We start from the raw sequence: 20,332 nt of genomic DNA on the forward strand, positions 1-20,332 counted from the left end.
AGCTAAATAATATAGACTTCTTTTTGCAACATCTTACCTCCATGATGGATTAAAAAGAAAAAACACTCTGTCCACAATTAGGTCATTCTCCTTGAGGAGACAGAAGTGGGTCTCTTTTACTTTAATTATGCTTCGTCACAGGGACTTTGGGCCTGCCAAGGAGATGGTGCACTTGTGTGTTTGCCTTTACTGAAGGACACTGGAGAGTCACAGTGGTTGCTTTGCTTTGGGGAACATGAAGGATTTTCCATAAGAGTCTTTTTTTTTTTTTCTTGTCCAACTTCAGTATTATTTTTGTAGCAATATGTATAAAACTCAACCACTGTTTGGGCAACCTTAGGAGAAAGCAAGCCTAAGAGATGAACACATTTACACCTCTTAATTATACTGTTACCTTATAAAAATGTAAAGTTCAACATTTGCTCCTCTGAAAGCAAAGCACTGAACAGTCTCCAATACAGTAACCAAGCTGTGAGTTAAGATGTGTTTAAACGTAGGCAAGACCTTTCAGACTAGGAGTTTTTTTCAATTACATATATCCAAATGACAGTGTTATAATTCAAATTGAACAACAATAACAGGAACAAAATCTTGATAAAATAAGAAATGGGGGAAATAAAACCTGACTTCTGAACCAAATGTATCCCATCTCATGGAAGAGTGAATTACTGGGAAGCATGCCACGGAGAAGAGAAGCTCCCAAGAGTCTTGTTTTGAAATGCATGAAACATAAATAGAGCAGCATAAAGATCGTATTTCCAAAGCAAAGGTTTCTAATTCTAGGTATTTCAATAAAAGTAGAGGAAGACCCAGCTCAGATCAGATCTGTTGGTCGTTGAACGACCGCACTGAAGTCCGGGCTCCGTCTCTCTGAACAGCCTGCCCACTGCACTGTTAGTGGCTTCTAGGCACCATCGTGCTTCCCGGACCCGGAGACGACCCATCAGGTGCTTCACCAGGCCGCTGAGACCACGGCCTCCTGTCACGCACAGCTCTGGAGAAGCCAGCGTACAGTTCCTGCAAGGTTGCAAAAGACTGGGATTTAAACTTCTGATTTGCCCTTCGGGAACCATTAAACGTGAAACGAAGGATTTGACTGACAGTGCGTGTTCTTTGTCACTGAAGAAAGACGAGTGATGTATTGAGCTGTGGGACCCTGAGCCAATCTCTGTCCTCTTTGCTGCTGTTTCCTCGTCTTTAAAATGAAGGGAGTGGACCTGATGATCTCTTCCTTTGGGTTTATAATGTTCAAAATACTTGAGCTTTTGTGGACAAAGACAGCCTTGTGTGTGGTCCAGCTGGCTTCTGAGCTAGACTGCCTGTGTTCAAGTCTTAGAACTGCTGCTCACCATCATCATGGCCTTGGCTAAGTCACATAATCCCTATGTATCTCAATGTCCTTGTTTGTAAAATGGGACTAATAATTAACCTACTTCCTAGGCATGTGGTCATGATTATGTGGGTTAAATCATTTAGAACGCGGCTCAGCCTATAATAAGCACTGTTTGAGTGACAGGTATTATGCGCATAAGTAGCCTTCTTATTTTGAATGTGGAAGTTCATCAACTAATGGATTGCCAAAGTTTTACTTGATTCCTTTTCTTATGTGATTGATTTGGACTTGTGCTGGTGTTTTTCCCAGTCAAACCAAGAGACCCCGTGTTGCTACGCCTATTGGTTATTTCCTTCTAGTGCTGACTAAGTCACAACCAGTCCAAGATTAAGTCAGTCTGTGTTTCCAACTGAGTGGAACATTGCAAAGCCCATATCCTGTAGTTCTGGGCTGAGAATTACAGCCCCATATCCTATAATTCCCAGATGTACAGAGCATCTCTGACTAACACCCTGAGTTCTTGATTTTGTAGCAGGTGTGAAAATCTCAATCCACAAATTCAGGGTATATTAATTATAACATTTTATTGCTGTTAGTTGATTTTATTTCTGGTTCAAAAGCTCATTCCATGAGTCGGTAGGGAAATGAAATTTAATTGTTTCAGAATATGCTAAGGTTCTGGAATCTAATAGATTCCATCCAGCTTTTGGTGGGAGAGTTCCTCTGTTCATCAAGTGATGGATCTACACAGACGACTGTGGGATGATGAGCCCCTGATGATCATGGCTTTGGGGGCCCAGTTCTCACCTGTGGACACACAAACGTGCAGGGCTGCAGTGGCCCCTCCTACCCAGACGTGCCCAGTGCTGCCACCCGTCTGCTACCTCATGGCCTTCTTTCCTCTGACCTTTTTGAGTTCAGATATGAGCCAGGACTCTTGCCTGGAAAATGCCATGGACGGAGGAGCCTGGTAGGCTGCAGTCCATGGGGTCGCTAAGAGTCTGACACGACTGAGTGACTTCACTTTCATGCACTGGAGAAGGCAATGGCAACCCACTCCAGTGTTCTTGCCTGGAGAATCCCAGGGACAGGGGAGCCTGGTGGGCTGCTGTCTATGGGGTTGCACAGAGTCAGACACGACTGAAGCGACTTAGCACGAGTCAGGAAGAATCATGAAACATCTGGGGAAAAAGAAGTGCAGTTAGGAGAGAAAGAAACGATGGGTGTAGGATGGGAGCTGAGCTGTGGACACATAAAAGCACATTCAACAAAGCCGTTGGGCTCCCTTAATCTCTTTACAGCCACCTTCTGGGGAGTAGCAACAGAAGCTGCTTCATTGACCTAGGGTTGCTGCAGCCAGTAGCTTTCAGACAAGAGAAGTTCCCTTGACTTTTCCTTGTACCCCTACTCTGTCCCTCCGTCTCTTTAGACAATGGAGTCTCAGTGCTTAGGGCCACTATTATCTCAGTGATCCCTTTCTGCACGTGCATTTCTTGAGAGGATCCAATCCTGGAAATAGGTTAATACTATTTATTGGTAGTAAAGAAATATTTCCTTCCTACGTAGTATGAACATGGTTGATTCAGTCAACTGCTAGAGTTCAGTTCAGTTCAGTTCAGTTCAGTCACTCAGTTGTGTCTGACTCTTTGCCACCCCATGAAATCGCAGCACTCCAGACCTCCCTGTCCATCACCAACTCCCGGAGTTCACTCAAACTCAACATCCATCGAGTCGGTGAAGCCATCCAGCATCTCATCCTCTGTTATCCCTTTTCCTCCTGCCCCCAATTCCTCCCAGCATCAGAGTCTTTTCCAGTGAGTCAACTCTTCACATGAGGTGGCCAAAGTACTGGAGTTTCAGCTTTAGCATCAGTCCTTCCAAAGAACACCCAGAGCTGATCTCCTTTAGAATAGGGATAACAAAATTTATGTTGTGACCTCTGCCATGAAACAATTTATAAAGGAGAAGCTGGACAAATAAACAAATATTTGTAAATGCAGGTGCTTTTATAGAGAATGATGTGTGGTACAAAATGTCCACTCAAGGGCAGGAGTGAAACGTTGTCTTAGTGAAGGTTTGGTGAGAAAAATAGAAACTATTCTTGGCGAGCAAACAGGAAGGGAATTAATAGAAGGATTTAGATGCTTACAAAACATTTGGAGGTGCCGGGCAAACAAAGGTCAGAGTAGGCTGTTGCTGGCTCTTGGTGTTTCAGCTTGGTCTCATGGCGTCAGGAAGTTGCAGAAATACAGGATGCCTGGTAAGCCCAGTTACTTTCATCCAAATCCCATGACTTAGGATTTTTTAAAAGATAACAATAGATAATAACCCACTGAATGAACTCTGACTCTATTATTCCACACAGATATAAACAGAGAAGGTAAAGCTTTTACTTACAATAGAATGCAGTGAATAGACATAGGAAAATGAAAATTAAAAATTACCATTCTGCAACTTATTCAGCAAGAGACATCAATGGATGATAAGCATAGTAGATGAAGGTGCAATAGGGAACATTGTATTTACATAGTCTCCGAATATTTCCACAAGAAAAAAAGGAATTTCATAGTGGAGACACCTAGCAGGCAACATTGATCTTGCTCAAGTGATTGATATTGTCATCTGTAATTTGACAAATAAATATCATGTACCACCGAGTAGGACGTGATGATAAGACAGCATCGCTAATGTGGTATCCCAAAGACTTGTATCCGAAATCTTCAGTGACTCTTACGCTGAACTTCGCGGGCAGATCTCTGTGGGAAAGTAAACCTCAGGCTTCCTGTCCTTAGGGTGCCAGGGGACCACACGGAAGGAGGGGCAGCGCGGGGCTGCCGACAGAAAACGTGATGTGACAGCAGAATGGAAAGGGCTCCGAGGAACCCGAAATGCAAAAGTTCCAGCAATTACAAGCAAGAGGCTAAGTGCCCTGGAGCCCCAGTGTCCTGTTCCATAAAAGAACAGTAACTTGATCTCACTTAGGTTTGCTATCAGACAGGTAGCTGGGTTTTAAAACGCTGGAGGTGGAAGCCAGGAATGGGCTTGAGTAAGTATGACCTTGGGGTATCGCTCGATTGGACCAAACCCGTAAAAAGTGACTATGTTCCCAGACAACTTTCTCCAAGGGTTTCAGAGCTGCCTTTCTGATTCTCATTCCTCTGGCATCCTTTCTTCATATTCTGCTCAGTCGTCATGACAATAACAAACATTCGGAGTGTCATTAAAAAGGTGCAGTGCTTGGAGGGTGTGTTGATGAGGGCTGACAGTGAGCCTGGCTCCGTGCTCCCCTCCCATAACTGGGCTTCTTGTTGGCATAAAGATTAAGTGGGTAAGCTTGACCTGCACATGCCAGATACTCAGCAAGTACCACGTCTTGTTGCTTCCAGAAGATGCACAGGGCAAGGTGAGGAGGGCGCGCAGAGGGCAGGAAGGCGGAAAGGTGTGCACATGCAGGACGTGACGCTTTTGCTTTGAGGGTGCTCTGGTTATCACGTTGTTGAACATTAAAGATGGAGATTAGCATAGAAAGTTAGACTCTGTGCTCTTCCTCTGGGTCATGTTGTTTCATTGCCAGACAGGGAACATGTGGGAAGGAAGGGGAAAAGAGAGAGGCCGAGAGAGAAAGAGGTCAAACCCTAGCGTCTGACATCATTTCTCAAAAACAGCAGTAATTTTACCAACAACTAGCCCTGTACACTTGAAAATGGTGTTACTTTGGATTGGGAAGTTTCATTTGTTGGAGGCAGAAAAGTGAACTTGACGTGTTTTATAGGGACGCTTCCCATGTTTGCGAAGAATCAAGGGGACTGTGTCAAGGGCAGATTCTGACCTAGCAGTTCAAGGATGGAGCCTGAGCATGTATGTGGGCAGAGGGAGGGGACGTCAGAAGAGTGGCGCCATGTGCCGGGCAGGTCTCTCTTTCCCGTCACTTTGTTTGTTGGCTGGGCTGGACCTTCATTGCTGCCTGGGCTTTTCCTAGTCGCGGGGAGTGGGGGCTGCTCTCTAGATGGGGGCTTCTCTCGTTGCAGAGCTCAGGCTCGAGGGCCTGTGGGCTTCAGAAGTAGGAGCCCTGGGCTCTGGAGCCCCAGCTCTATAGCTGTGGCACTCGGGCTTAGTTGCTGCATGGCATGTGGGATCTTCCCAGACCAGGGATCTAACCCAGCTCTCCTGCAATGGCAGCTGGATTCTTTACCACTGAGCCACCAGGGGAGCCCCATGAGACAGTTATTAACCACTCCTGCTTAATAAGAAGCAGAGTATTTCTTCATTCATTCAACAAGTATTTATTGAGGGCCTACTATGTGCTGAGCCCTTAGGATTCAACAGCAGAACTACGAGCCAAGTCTCTGCTCTTCTGGAACTTACTTCCTTGTATTTGTCTGCTGGGGCTTTGGGGACAGTTGAAGGTATCAGTAGCCACAGCTCTACCACACATGATCCTTTCCTGGTTGGTTTTTTAGCTCCCAGAAGCACTTGGAGCCTTGCTTATAGGGAGACATTGTTTAGGATATTGTTTCTAGCCGCCAGTAATGAAATACTGATTGTGGACTAAGTATGTAAAATCATCACTTGTATCCCAACTGGTTAAAAGCAAAGCTATTTTCTATGAAATTTTTAAACTTTTATGCACATCACAACTTCAAAATTGTTGTCGAGAAAAATATAGGAGTGAGTGTTTCATTCATTTACTCATTGAATGATTTCCTCATTCTGTAAAAGTTCAAGTCTCACTGGAAAAATTCTATGGGTTGAAAAATCGGCCTCTGCAAAATAGCTCCATCAAAAGCCTGTGTGGTGGTATATCCCTGACGGTCCCGTGGTGGAGAGCCTGTGCTTCCGATGCGGGGCATGGGGGTTCAGTCCCCGGTTGGGGAACTGAGATGCCGCATGCCATGGGACATGGCCAAAAATAAATGAATTCTTAAAGAAGCATCTATGGATAGGGTAGTGCTAGTAAGAACAATAGAGAGTTAGAGGAAGGGTAAGAAGTAACTTTCTTACTTGCCGATTCACTCTCTGCACGTTTATGCAGCACTGAGTGTGTGTCTGACACCCTAGTGGACCTGGAAATACAAAAGCAAAGATGAGAAGAGGAGGAAGAGGAGACGAGGGGGATGGTCTTTGTGACGATGGCATCAACCGAGTTGACCTGTCACTCTTGATAACACCCTTCTGTCCGCAAGTGGCAAAACATCTGGATATAAGGCACTCCGTTAGGCAATGAGCTCTATGCAAGCATTTTGCTGGCAAAGTGGGGAAGAGTAGTTAAAATGTTCTATAAAGAACTCAGTAATTAAATCAGTAATTAACGTGCTACCTGAGGTCAAGGGAAGGAGAGGTCACTTGGAGGGGAGCAAAAAAGCTACATGGTATTGAGAGAATAGAATTGAAACAAATACTACACTGCCATATGTCAAATAGGTGTCTAGTGTGAGTTCAGTGCGTGAAGCAGGGCACCCAAAACTGGTGCCCTGGGACAACCCAGAGGGATGGGGTGGGGAGGGAGGTGGGGGGCTCAGGACGGGGGGACACATGTATACCTGTGGCTGATACACATCGATGTATGGCAAAAACCATCACAGTATTGTAAAGCAAGTATCCTCCAACTAAAGTAAATAAATTAATTTTTTATTAAAAAGCTATATGGTAAAGGTTAAGGTTGAATTTGGGATCTGAAGTCAGCTCCATATTCATCTTGTTCATTAAGGTACAGAGCTTGGAATCTCACAAAGACTCAATGCACGTCTGTTTTTAACTGAAGGACGGTTGACTTACAGCGTTCTTTTAGTCTCAGGAGTACAACACGGTGACTCAGTTGTATATGTATATATCTTTTTCATATTATTTTCCACTATGGCTTATCACAGGGTACTGACTGACCATAGTTCCTTGTGCTATGCGGTAAGTCCTTGTTGGTTCTGTATTTTACACTTTATGGTGTGTATTTGTTCATCTCCAACCCCTGATTTAGCCCTCCCCCAGCCCTCTTTCCCTTTGGTGGCCATCAGTTTGTGTTCTGTGTCCCTAAGCACACATTTCTTGAGTGAATGAGTGGAGGATGGATGGATGCACAGACAGGTAGGTAGGTAGGTAGGTAGACAGGCAGAAAAATGCACGACAGGTAACTGATAGAGGAGAAAAAGTCATTACAGTTGTGTAATAAGAAACATGAAACTTTTAAAAATCTTAGTGCTCACTGCTTCATACATTAGATGATTTCTATATAACAGAAGTTATTCATTTAAGCAATTATTAGGAAACATAGGAAGCACAGCATCAAACCATCCCCTTAAGATGCATTCACAATCTTATGTTGGGTCGTGTGTTTATTTACTCCAGTTGTAGAAAAGGACAGTGGTGTCAAAATCCCAGTTTCTGCCTACAGAATATAATCTAAAATCAGTCCTTTGCATTTCTCATCAACAACTTCATGTGAGTCCAGAAGGGCTGTCACCATAAAATGTTGGTGAGGCACTTTAGGACTTTAAAAGGACAGCTTCAAATGTGTTTTAATGTATAGAGATTATTCTACAGGTTAAATATGCATTTATAATATTATAAGTGAATGACAAAAATACAGAACTCAAAATAGAACATTTCAAGTTTTTTGTTTTTTTACCTTTGGATATAAACCCTTCAGGATCTTTATTTCCCCCATATTTAAAATGGCAGGGCTGCCGTATTGACTGGCACATTTTGTCTCCTTTCCCTTGAAAAGTCATCCTTGGCTTGTGTCGCCCCACGCCTGTGCAGTTTGCCTCCTGCTGCAGCTACGGAGTTGCCCCTCCTCTCTCAGCCAGTGTGGGAGTTGCAGAAACAGTCTCATCACACCTCTGTTTGTTTGGTCCAGAGAGAGATCAACTAAATTCAGTTGTACCTAAATTCAGTTGAACATTAGTACCTGTTCCTAAGAAGTTTTCACAACAGCTGCTCTCAGTAAATTAGGTAGGGAGCCAAGGTGAAATTATGGGTAGAAAAATAAACCTGCCTTTCTTAGTCACAAGTGGTAGAAGGTATGGAAATTTTGCAGATGAAAAATGCCATAGTAAATACGGTATTGATTACTAAGTTCCTTGCCTTTCAAAGACAAATGTAGCAGATTTCTAGCCAGTTCTGTGCATGGTGTGCCATATTTGTACAGCAAAGGCGTCTTTAAAAATGTATGGTTATTAAATCTTTCATTGTATGCCTTCATGTTCAAATAGCTATATAATATTCACTTGAGCCATACCGCTTCCTGTGAACCAAAAATTGTAAAAGTCAAGACTACTTATAAGGACCCTCAAACACAAAATGACTGAAACACAGAATATCCAGGCTTGAAAATAAAAGGCTGAACAATTGCAGACAACACAGATATTTTTCTGTTTTTTTTTTTTTAAATTTTTTTTAATTAATTTTATTTTATTTTTAAACTTTACATAATTGTATTAGTTTTGCCAAATATCAAAATGAATCCACCACAGGTATACACGTGTTCCCCATCCTGAACCCTCCTCCCTCCTCCCTCCCCACACCATCCCTCTGGGTCGTCCCCGTGCACCAGCCCCAAGTAATGCTTGTGCGCTCTTTGACCAAGAAACCTATTTCCCTATTATTCCAAACGTGATGTGATGAGGACAAGTTTCCCTATCTGCCCTCCCCTTGGGCCTCCATTCTCTTGTCAGGGACGGTTAGTGGCTTTTGTCTCTGTCCTTCCAGTGATGTTTTGAGGTGTGAGCATGTTTTTCTCACTAAAGATTGAGGCATGATGCACATTATACCTTTGTTTTCCTTTCTCAGCCCATCGAATCCTAGTGATTTGAAGCTTTACTTTTGCAAAAGTATATATTGGACCTGTTTGCTTAGTCTGTATTTTGTGCTAACTGTGATCCTGGGTCACCACGAGGACCCAGGTAAGAGACTGTCTAAGCTCCTAGTTTATTGTAGCATCCAGAGACTCTCTGGGTGATTTCCTGTTCCACACGTATAGACACTTTAAAAAGGAAAGAAGCATTTTAGAGTTAATTTGTATCTGAGGCAAATCACTTATTTTACAGAGAAGCCTAGAGTGATGGAGACATTTCCAGTTTCATGGCACAGAAGTGGGAGAGCTAAGAGAAAACTGAGACTCCTGACCTCTCTCTCGCATGGATGCTTCTCATTGAATCAGATCATTGTGGGTTGAATTGTGTACCCCCAGCATTCACAACCCATGGTGCCTTAGAAATGAGATCGTACTTGGAAATAGGGTCGTCAAAGATGTAATTTGTGAAGATGAGGTCATTAGGGTGTACCCTAGTTTATTATGACTGGTATCCTATAGAAAGAGGACATTCGGACCCAGAGACAAGCAGAGAGGGCAGATGCCATGCAGACACAAGGAGAACACCCTCTATAAGCCAATAAGAGACCCAGAACACATCCTGCCCTCACGGCCCTCAGATGGACCCAACCCTGCTCACACTTTGATTTTGGACTTCTTGCCTTCAGAACTGCAAGATAATACACTTTTGTTGTTGAAGAACACCCAGTTTGTGATGCTCTGTTATAGTCACCTAAGCAAGAAAGGATTTTTAGAGCCACCTGGTCTACCTGCCTGCACTGGCACTCCTCTGCTTCTGACAGCTTGCAATCCAGCTTCTTACTTAGCTGTCGCCCATGACAGTGAATAAGGCTGCCCCTGGGAGAGAGGGACTCTCCACCACTGGTCACACATGCTGTAAAGAAGTTCTCTATTTGGAGCCACTGCAGGCTCCCTATAACTGCTATAAACCAAGGAAGAAGATAAAGCACAATCTATGGCTTTTATGAAAAAAAATTTATTGATCACAAACTAAGCAATAAGGGCTACTAAAGAATGCAATTATATACCCACCTTTAAAAAAATCCAATTTCATAAGGGCCTTACGTCTTAAAAGTGTTACCTGGATGACATTGGTAAGGAAATGCAGGGGCTTGGGGTAAAATAACTTGCCCCGGTTTTATTTATACACACACACACACACACACACACACACACACACACACACATATATATATACTTCCCTGGTGGCTCAGATGGGAAAGAATGCACCTGCAATGTGGGAGACCTTGGTTTGATCCCTGGGGCGGGAAGATCCCCTGGAGGAGGGAATGGCAGCCCACTCCAGTATTCTTGCCTGGAGAATCCCATGGACAGAGGAGCCTGGCAGTCTACAGTCCATGGGGTCACAAAGAGTCAGACATGAATGAGTGACTAAGCACAGCACATCATATATATATGTGTGTGTGTGTGTGTGTGTGTAGATACGTATATATATACACATACATGCATCTATTCTTTTGCAGATACTTTTCCTATATACAGAATATTGAGTAGAGTTCCCTGTGCTTTACAGTAGCGCCTTGTTGATTGCCTGTTTTCTATATAACAGTGTGTGTGTGTTAATGCCAACCTCCTAATTTATCCCCCATCCCCCCTTTGGTAACCACAGTTTGTCTTCCAAGTCTGTGAGTCTGTTTCTGTTTTGTGAATAAGTCCATTTGTATCATTTCTTAGTTGTCCTATCTTTAATCTATTGTTACAGCCTTAGTATACATTACAAGCTAATTAACTAAATAATCTTTAATTCTTTAGAAGGCTTAGCTCTAAGATAATAAACTATTTCCTAATTAACATCCTGGCTGTGAATGGACAGTTATGAAAAAGAATATCTAGAGCTTCCATCACCCTCACAAACATTCATGTTGAACATGGCCAATCATTGTTAGGGGGATAAATTACTTAAAGTGATAATAAATTTAAAAAATCTTCCCATCCTAGTAACAATTTTAAGGCTCAAGACCCATCTTCACACATAAGAAAAAAATCACTAAATTTAGGTTCTAAAAGATCTGAGCTCTAGGTCTAATGTTTTATCTTTGGCAGAAACCTGAGTCCTCATTCTCTCATCTGTGAAATGAGAGTAATCATATTGATCACATAAGAGCATCTAAAGATGTTAAAGATGAATATTAGACATTTCTGTATAATAAGGACATCTATTGAATTCTGAATTCTGGGCTCTGGTGTGGGGACCCTAATGAACATCTTTTACAACCTCCCGCATGTGATTCCTTTGCCCCTTAAAGGTTGAAAATCACTGAATTCCACTCTGTGGCCAAAATTGGTGGGAAAATCCATTTTCACAGCAGAGTACAGATGAACGAGCAGCCTTCTCAGACTGTCTTTGGAGGGAAGTTCCACACCCTCCCAACGCGAATGCAAAGAACACTGTTAACACTATTTCTCATGACTCTTCGACAAAGGAATGAGAACTTTTTGCCAGCAGACTATTTGGTTTTATGACTCAGTGCTTCTCAAAGTGTGGTTCTCAGACCTGTATGTGCTGGTCCAAGAACTGATTCCAGGTCTGCAATGAGATAAGTGCTGAGATGGGAGGGCGAGCAGCCTTTATAAGATTATAGCAACTTAGGAGAGCAGATTGACATCTGTTGACGCTAATACAGAGTTATGACTTGCGTTTTGCGTATCTTTGTCATTTTGTTTTTTTCTGGTCATTCACTTCTGTTACATTTCCTGAGGATGGGGCTGTGACTGATGGGAAGGCTGGCCCATCTGCAGAGGGCATTGGGGAGCAGTGCTCTGTTACTGTTAAGGCTTCAGAGCTCCATCTACGTGTTGGAAGTGAAGGGATTTTGGAGCAGTTATTAAATTTAGGTAAGTTGCACGGTGTATGGTTGAAGAAGCTGCAAATGCAATTTGACTCAAATTCTTTTAGCTCTACCCAATTTCCCTGATCCTGTGAGGTGTGGCAATGGCAAGTGGCTCTCCCTGAGACTCATAAATCAGGACAATAGTAGAGACAAAGGTGGAATAATTTGCATTGTGCTTCTCTCTGAAGTACGCCCTTTATGCCACATTTTATCATGAGTTTGGGGGAATCATAAAGTGGTTAAATTAACAGTTAATTCCTGAACTGTCTTTTTGAACACTCTGAAATGGAATTTACTTCAAGGACCTCACTGAGGGATTTTAGAGAACTAAAGAAAAAAGGAAAATTTCAGTGACTGTACATGAGGATATTTCATTATTTTGATTTCTAAATCCAAATCAATTTTTAAATAGAAAGTAGAATAAATAGTCCAGTACTAGGGGTGTATATTGTCACCCTGCTTATTTAACTTCTATGCAGAGTACATCATGAGAAACACTGGGCTGGAAGGAGCACAAGCTGGAATCAAGATTGCTGGGAGAAATATCAATAACCTCAGATATGCAGATGACACCACCCTTATGGCAGAAAGTGAAGAGGAACTAAAGAGCCTCTTGATGAAAGTGAAAGTGGAGAGTGAAAAAGTTGGCTTAAAGTTCAACATTCAGAAAACGAAGATCATGGCATCTAGTCCCATCACTTCATGGGATATAGATGGGGAAACAGTGGAAACAGTGTCAGACTTTATTTTTGGGGGCTCCAGAATCACTGCAGATGGTGACTGCAGCCATGAAATTAAAAGACGCTTACTCCTTGGAAGAAAAGTTATGACCAACCTAGATAGCATATTGAAAAGCAGAGACATTACTTTGCCAACAAAGGTCCGTCTAGTCAAGGCTATGGTTTTTCCTGTGGTCATGTATGGATGTGAGAGTTGGACTTCGAAGAAAGCTGAGTGCCGAAGAATTGATGCTTTTGAACTGTGGTGTTGGAGAAGACTCTTGAGAGTCCCTTGGATTGCAAGGAGATCCAACCAGTCCATCCTAAAGGAGATCAGTCCTGGGTGTTCTTTGGAAGGAATGATGCTAAAGCTGAAATTCCAGTACTTTGGCTACCTCACGCGAAGAGCTGACTCATTGGAAAAGACTCTGATGCTGGGAGGGATTGGGGTCAGGAGGAGAAGGGGATGACAGAGGATGAGATGGCTGGATGGCATCACCGACTCGATGGACATGAGTTTGAGTGAACTCCGGGAGTTGGTGATGGACAGGGAGGCCTGGCGTGCTGCAATTCATGGGGTCGCAAAGAGTCAGACACGACTGAGCAACTGAACTGAACTGAACTGAACTGAGGGCTTCCCTGGTGGCTCAGCTAGCGAAGAATGTGCCTGCAATGCAGAAGACCTGGGTTTGATGTCTGAGTTGGGAAGATCCCCTCGAGAAGGGAAAGGCTACCCACTCCAGTATTCTGGCCTGGAGAATTCCATGGACTCTATAGTCCATGGGTTCGCAAAGAGTTGGACATGACTGAGTGACTTCACTTTCACTTTCACAGTAAGTTGGGAACATTTTTAAACCAGTTTTTCAAAAGCAATCCCACAGAAAAACAATTAGTTTTATGCAAACATCCTGTGTTCTTCAGAACATCTCTGTGTATCTACTGCTTTAGTGCTTCCGTGACTTTTGTCACCTGCTTCATTGAAAAACAATTCTCTGCTTTTTTAGGAATTTAGAAAAGGAAAGATAGACAGAAGAGGCCATCAGCCCTCTCTGGCGCTTTGTACATTTACAGATGTATCTACTCACACAGATGCTGCTTGTGTGTGATGAGCCATAAGGGGACATGGCCTTGTTTTTCCAGATAATTGTTTTTTTTAAACTAAAAAAAATTGGAAAATACTAATTTGATTTTCAGAATCAACTTAATTAATTTTAACTGAATTCGCTCTTACACTACCTCTCAGATCCATTGACATGTCCTAGTTCTGAGATCCTGCTTTGGAAAGAGGGAGTGAAATAAAGGAGAATGATTTTAAGCTCTGGGTTTGTTTTTATTTTGCTTACCTAAAACCATAGTAAAAATTCAGAATTTGGAAAAAATACATACACACATATGTGGATATATATGTTTATGCATGAACACTTGCTTTTCACTGGGGGTCGTGGTATGTTCATGAAGCTTAACTTGAAAATGTTCACTGCAGCGTTTTTTTACATTTATTTTATTGAAGTATATAGTTGATTGATTGACAATGTCATGCTAATTTCTGTTATACACCAAAGTGATTCAGTTATACACACACACACACACACACACACATATATATGTATGTACACATTCTTGTTCATATTCTTTCTCATTATGGCTTATCCAGCAACAGTTTATTAGCCAAAAAACCCCCCAATACATAAAAGCTAATGTGGTTATCAAAGGCTAACTAGATATATAGATATTTAGATCTTTTTTGAAAGGTACCTTTGGAGACATTTGAAATGAAAGAACTGTTTTTTGTGGGAATACCATAAATGCATAATGTTGGGTGAGGAAGAACACAAGTTGCAAACTGTATTCAGAATTCTAGAAAACTTATGTGAGTATTTTTAAATCACAAGGCGATGAGAGAGAGACAGATTGATCGTCAGTGTATGACAACATGGGCTGGAAGGTCACACGTCAGATCTTAGTTTGCAGATGGCTCTGAGGAGAGCCAGACACACGAGTCCTGATCAGGGAGAGGAACATATCTGTAGTGCTGCAGTGTCCAGGTTTTCTCATTTTAAAAAAGATATATCTGGAAAAAACAGTTATTAATGTAGCGTTTCATTCTAAGTGAGCAACATATGATTATTACAGTATTCTATGTCTTTTGTGTTAGAAAAATGTTAAATTTTGTAAATTGCATATATCTTCAGCAAAATACCTCATTGCAACATGTACTACCTATAGTATATGATCAGCTAAGGGCTCAGCTGATAGTAATACTTAGCTGTGCCCCTAATTTGCATGTTCTGATCAGTGTGGCCCCAGCTCTGAGATTTCTGTGTCACCCTTAGGACTTCACTCGTTGAAAGGCCAAAATTAATATCTAGATTAGTATCTAGGTAGAAAGGCTAATGCTCTGATTCTTGTTACCTTCTATGAGTAGGTAAGAATACAAAGTCAGTCAGAAAACATGTTGGCCAAGCTTGGCAACTTATTTCTAAAATCGAATTTCAAATTTAATTCGTGTAGACATTATCCTTTAAACACCTGCACATTTGGTAAAGGTCAACGAGGTTAGTAAATTTTCTGGATTTTATTATTAATACTGATTGTAATGAAATTTGATTGAGGTAGTCCTAGGCTCTATGAAGTTTCGAGCATAGCAGGGATGATATTTCAGAGTCATGGGCAAATTAATATCCCCGTTTAAACACTGCCCTTTGAGTATTTCTCAGAAGTGGTCAACTTTATTTACACATCCTTTAGAGCAAGTTGCTCCAGACAGCAAATGTAAAATGTCAACACTTAATTTTCTGCTGAAAAGTCTTTTTTGTTTTTCAAGGAATTGCCATTCTTTTTAGATAAGCATCAAGGTCTTTTTTTTTTTTTTTCTAGTGTGTTCACAGGCTTACTTTTTATTTGATATGCCTATTATGTATTTCGCTTGGAGAATGAGTGCCTTGCAGTGTTGCGTTAGTTTCTGCAGTCCAGCAGTGGGACTCAGCTGCATGTTTGCTTACGTGTGCGCACCCTCTCTCTTGCGCCGCCCTCCTTCCCGCCGCCATCCCCGGGGCGTCGCAGAGCCTGAGCGCAGCGCGCGTGCTCTGCTGCAGCCCCCGCAGCGTCCGCCTCATCCGTGGGCGTGATGTCTGTCCGCGCTGCTCTCTCCATTAGTTCCCGTGTCCACTCGCCTGTTCTTCACACCTGTGTCTCTCTTCCTGCCCTACACGCAGCTTCATCAATACCATTTTTGTACATTGAATATATTGGTTTTTTTTTTTTTTTCCTTTTAGAAGCAAGGATCATTGAGTTTACTACACCATACCTGTCATACAACTTCTTGAAGAAGTTAAAAAGTCCAATTTAAATCTACAGTTCATTGACTGGACCTGTCTATACATTCTAACCACTTTCAATAATAACTCAAAGAAATCTCTCATCATCACTCAAATCCAGACTGCTGAGATTCCAACTACAAACAGAACCAAACCACTGTTTCCTCCGCACAACAGAGTTTAGTGATCACAAATGCTCTTTATGGAACATCTGATGAATATGCTTAGTTTTAGTTGAATGAAAATATCATAAACCTGAACAGAAATGAGGTGATAAATAATAGGCTTTTAGCCTCAGAAATTTCCTTCAGTTTTTTCTTTTCAAAAATGTCACGGAGAACAGACTGGCGGGTGCCAGGAGGGAGGAGGCTGGGGGAGGATGGGTGTGAGGCAAGGTTAGCGGAGGTGAGCATTTATGTGCAGAATGGGTGAGCTACAGGGCCCCACCCACGGCGCGGGGATGGTATTAAATATCCCGTGACAGACCGCAGTGGAAAAGAATATGGACGCATAACTGAATCAGTCTGCTGTACTGCAGTACTTAACACAAGACTGCAGAGCAACCGTCGGAGAAGGCGACGGTGCCCCACTCCAGTACTCTCGCCTGGAAAATCCCGTGGACGGAGGAGCCTGGTGGGCTGCAGTCCATGGGGTCGCGAAGAGTTGGACACGACTGAGCAACTTCACTTTCACTTTTCACTTTCATGCATTGGAGAAGGAAATGGCAACCCACTCCAGTGTTCTTGCCTGTTCGTCCCTGAGAATCCCAGGGATGGGGGAGCCTGGTGGGCTGCCGTCTATGGGGTTGCACAGAGTCGGACACAACTGAAGTGACTTAGCAGCAGCAGCAGCAGGGCAACTGTACTTCATTAAGGATGTCAGATAATTGTATGAGGCTGAAAACTATATTGTTGGCAAAAGTAAAAATATAAAAGCTAGCATACACCTTAAAAAGGAAAACAGCCCACATGGACTTCAGCAAACTTCGAATCTGCTGACAACTTCATCTGATGTCTCACAATGACTTTCCCTCTTTTCAAAGTCGAATGCACTGTTCTCAGAAGCCGTGGGTTTGTGCAGTGAGGAGGAAGCACTCCGTGCCTTGTGTGGCATTCCTTGGCATCTAACTGCCCTGAAAAGTGTCAGGGATCTGACAGAAGAAGGTGCAGAACGGGAAGCCTGAATGGCTCTCAGAATTCTTTTGAAAGCATGATCCACTGTGCTCTTTATCCAAAATAGCTTGTCACTTGCAGATGCCGATGAGCTATTGGAAGGAATTTTGAAAAATGTATCCCTTAAGGACATTCACGTGGAATAAAGACAAATGCATGCATATAAGCACTTCTTTCTCCCCTGCTTCCCGTTCTGCCCATATGACCCTGTTAAGAATGCTCCAGAGGTAGCTGGCAGCGAGAAGGGCATTAGCTTGACTCGTGATAGAGCCAAGTAAGCTTAAAAGAACATCCTGAAAAAACACTCACGGCGAGAGCAAAGAACATGTTCCAAGCTGAGTTTTGGCTCTTGAAATCATTTCTGGGACTTAAAGTTGATGACACATGGGATTGGTTTACATTTAATATACAGTGCTATAGGTGTTTGGAAGCGTTGATTCCATATGCCATGCCTCATTTCTGCTTTTATTTTGGCCACCCTTCCCACATGTTCAGTCTTTGAAATGCCAGGACTCTGAATGCGTCGCTGCCTGTCGCATCTATGAATCTTCTTGCCAACTTCAATGTTTGACTGTAAATATTGTAATTAGTTCTGTAATCACTGCCTGATCCCATGTTTAGGACATTGGCTTGCCTCAGTGGAGGTTTTCTATCTTTCTGTGGGTGTATTGGCTGGTTGGTAGCCATTATTTTTAACTGATGTTGACCACTTGTGTTTTTCAGTAGAGGATGTAGAAGAATAAATCGCTCTAGTTTTCTCTCCTAAACTCTCCTGGGCATATCTGCTCCAGTTTCTTCTTTTTCTTACTTTTAAGAAAAACAAAAGTGTTATAGATATGATGTGGTCTACAAAGCACCATTATAATAAAAACCTGTATTTTGTTTATACTGTTTAAGACAAGTATATCTTTAATGTGGAACACTGATGCACAAGGACTTGACCTAAGGAATTCTGCCTCAAAATGATTAGTTTATGTTTCATAATTGTGAGCTTTGCTCTCATAAATATTGGCTCTTGATAATGTGAGTATCAAGATTGAGTATCAATAAAAGAAGCATATATATGAAATGTGAAAATGTGTTTATGAGCTTGATTGCCAGCAGATAATATAGAACCACAAATCATATGAACTAGTAGGGGAAAACTATAAACTGAAAACTTCAATAATAACTAGTCTCATTTAGGGTTTTTAAGACAAAAAGATTCCATTGTTTATTTACATTTTAAAGTATAAGATATTCATACTATTGCCGTTAAAGTAGGTATTACTTGCTTGTTGACATTAACAGTCTTCATGGTCATTTCAAGAACAGGGCAACTTCCTACTTCTTTGCAAGCTTTGACTCAATCGTTAAGTCAACAAATATTGTTGCCATTAAAGTTATAGCCATGGGGCACAGACAATGACCAGGAACCTGTCTTTCTCTTTAAGATCTTAGACTCTTGATTTAGGGAAACTTGAAGAAATTATTTTGATTTATGAATGATAGGCATTTATTTATTATGTGACTAACATAACTCTCAGAGATGAAAATAGCAGAATTTATAAATTTTTGTGGAATGTTTAGAATAAATGAAGAATAAAGCTCATAATTTAGATGAGGAGGCAGGCAAAAGAAACCAACACACTTCATGTACTTTTAGTAGTAAATTCAATACTATTAATTTGACAGATTGATTGCTTTTAATGAATCAGTTGGCTTTTATTTGGACAGTGTCAAAGAATTGGACAAAATATTCCATCCTATCTCATTGTCTTTTAGCTAGCTTGCATTTATGATAAAAGAGCTATATCTTACATTCAATATAAATTAATTAAACTTTGTCTTTGAACTATATAAAACATATAGTAACAGGACTGAAGCTCTAAATGTTTTCTAGTTCTGAAGAGTTGTTTTGCCAGGATTCCCCTTGTATAAATGGAAACTCTTAGGGAATGGGTTTCTTTCCTTATATCCTCAGAAAGGACACTGAGTGTCACTTTTGGTACGAAAGCTTTTGATGTGGTTGGACAACCCTTCTGAGGCAAGTTCAGCAAAATTCCATGAAGCCAGCCCGCTAAGTAGTTTCTGTGGACATGAGTTCACGGCCACTCCCTCCGCCATTCTCCAAGAGTGCAGCGTGTTCACGGTATGTTTATAAACTGCAGTACCAAACACCCGCTGGTGCTGTCCAAATAGACTTCTTTTCTTCCAGAACAGTCTTCTTGTTTGCCTTCTAACCTGTTTTGCCCACAGTAAGCAGTACATGTGCATGGAGTTCTAAGCAATAAGGAAGCATATAATGTAATACACACTCTTATTAGCCACACTATTGTTATGTGGGGTGGGGCCAGTGCCCTCCAGCAGCGGTGCACAGGTAAAGCAGAGCACCTAGTTCTAATAGAGTCCGAGGCCAGGCTGGTGCCGCCTGGCTGTGAACCATGCATCAAGGAGCACGGCTTAGAGCTGCAGGTTACAGTGTGGGGTCAGAGTCTGAGGTTTGCATTCTAGGTACACTGCAACTAAATATGTAGTGATGGGGAAGCTACTTGGTCCACTTAGGCCTCAATTTCCTCATCTGTAAAATGGAACTGATGCTACTAATCGCCTTGTGGGTTATTTGTGAGTTAAATGAGATACCACATAGTTAAGTGAGATAACACTGTGCTGGTTTGGAGCAGTTGTAAGAACAGCAATGGCCGTCTCTTCTTTGTTATTTCTCAATAGGTCTTTTCCAGTTCTTTTTTTTTTTTTTTTTAATATAAATTTATTTATTTTAATTGGAGGTTAATTACTTTACAATATTGTATTGGTTTTGCCATACATCAACATGAATCTGCCACAGGTATACACGTGTTCCCCATCCTGAACCCACCTCCTTCCTCCCTCCCTGTACCATCCCTCTGGGTCGTCCCAGTGCACCAGTCCCAAGCATCCAGTATCGTGCATTGAACCTGGACTGGCAATTCGTTTCATATATGATATTATACATGTTTCAGTGCCATTCTCCCAAATCATCCCATCCTCTCCCTCTCCCACAGAGTCCAAAAGACTGTTCTATACATCTGTGTCTCTTTTCCTATCTCGCATATAAGGTTATCATTACCATCTTTCTAAATTCCATATATATGC

General features: G+C 41.9%; 1 protein-coding gene across 3 annotated transcripts in view; it reads left to right on the forward strand.

Annotated features, from left to right (window-relative positions):
• Positions 1–20,332, forward strand: part of ZNF385D (zinc finger protein 385D) — a 981,977-nt gene that overhangs the window by 721,563 nt on the left and 240,082 nt on the right. The gene's annotated exons all lie outside the window — the stretch shown is intronic.

Source organism: Bos indicus, chromosome 27 (genome assembly GCF_029378745.1).
Source record: "Bos indicus isolate NIAB-ARS_2022 breed Sahiwal x Tharparkar chromosome 27, NIAB-ARS_B.indTharparkar_mat_pri_1.0, whole genome shotgun sequence".
NCBI lineage: Eukaryota > Metazoa > Chordata > Mammalia > Artiodactyla > Bovidae > Bos > Bos indicus.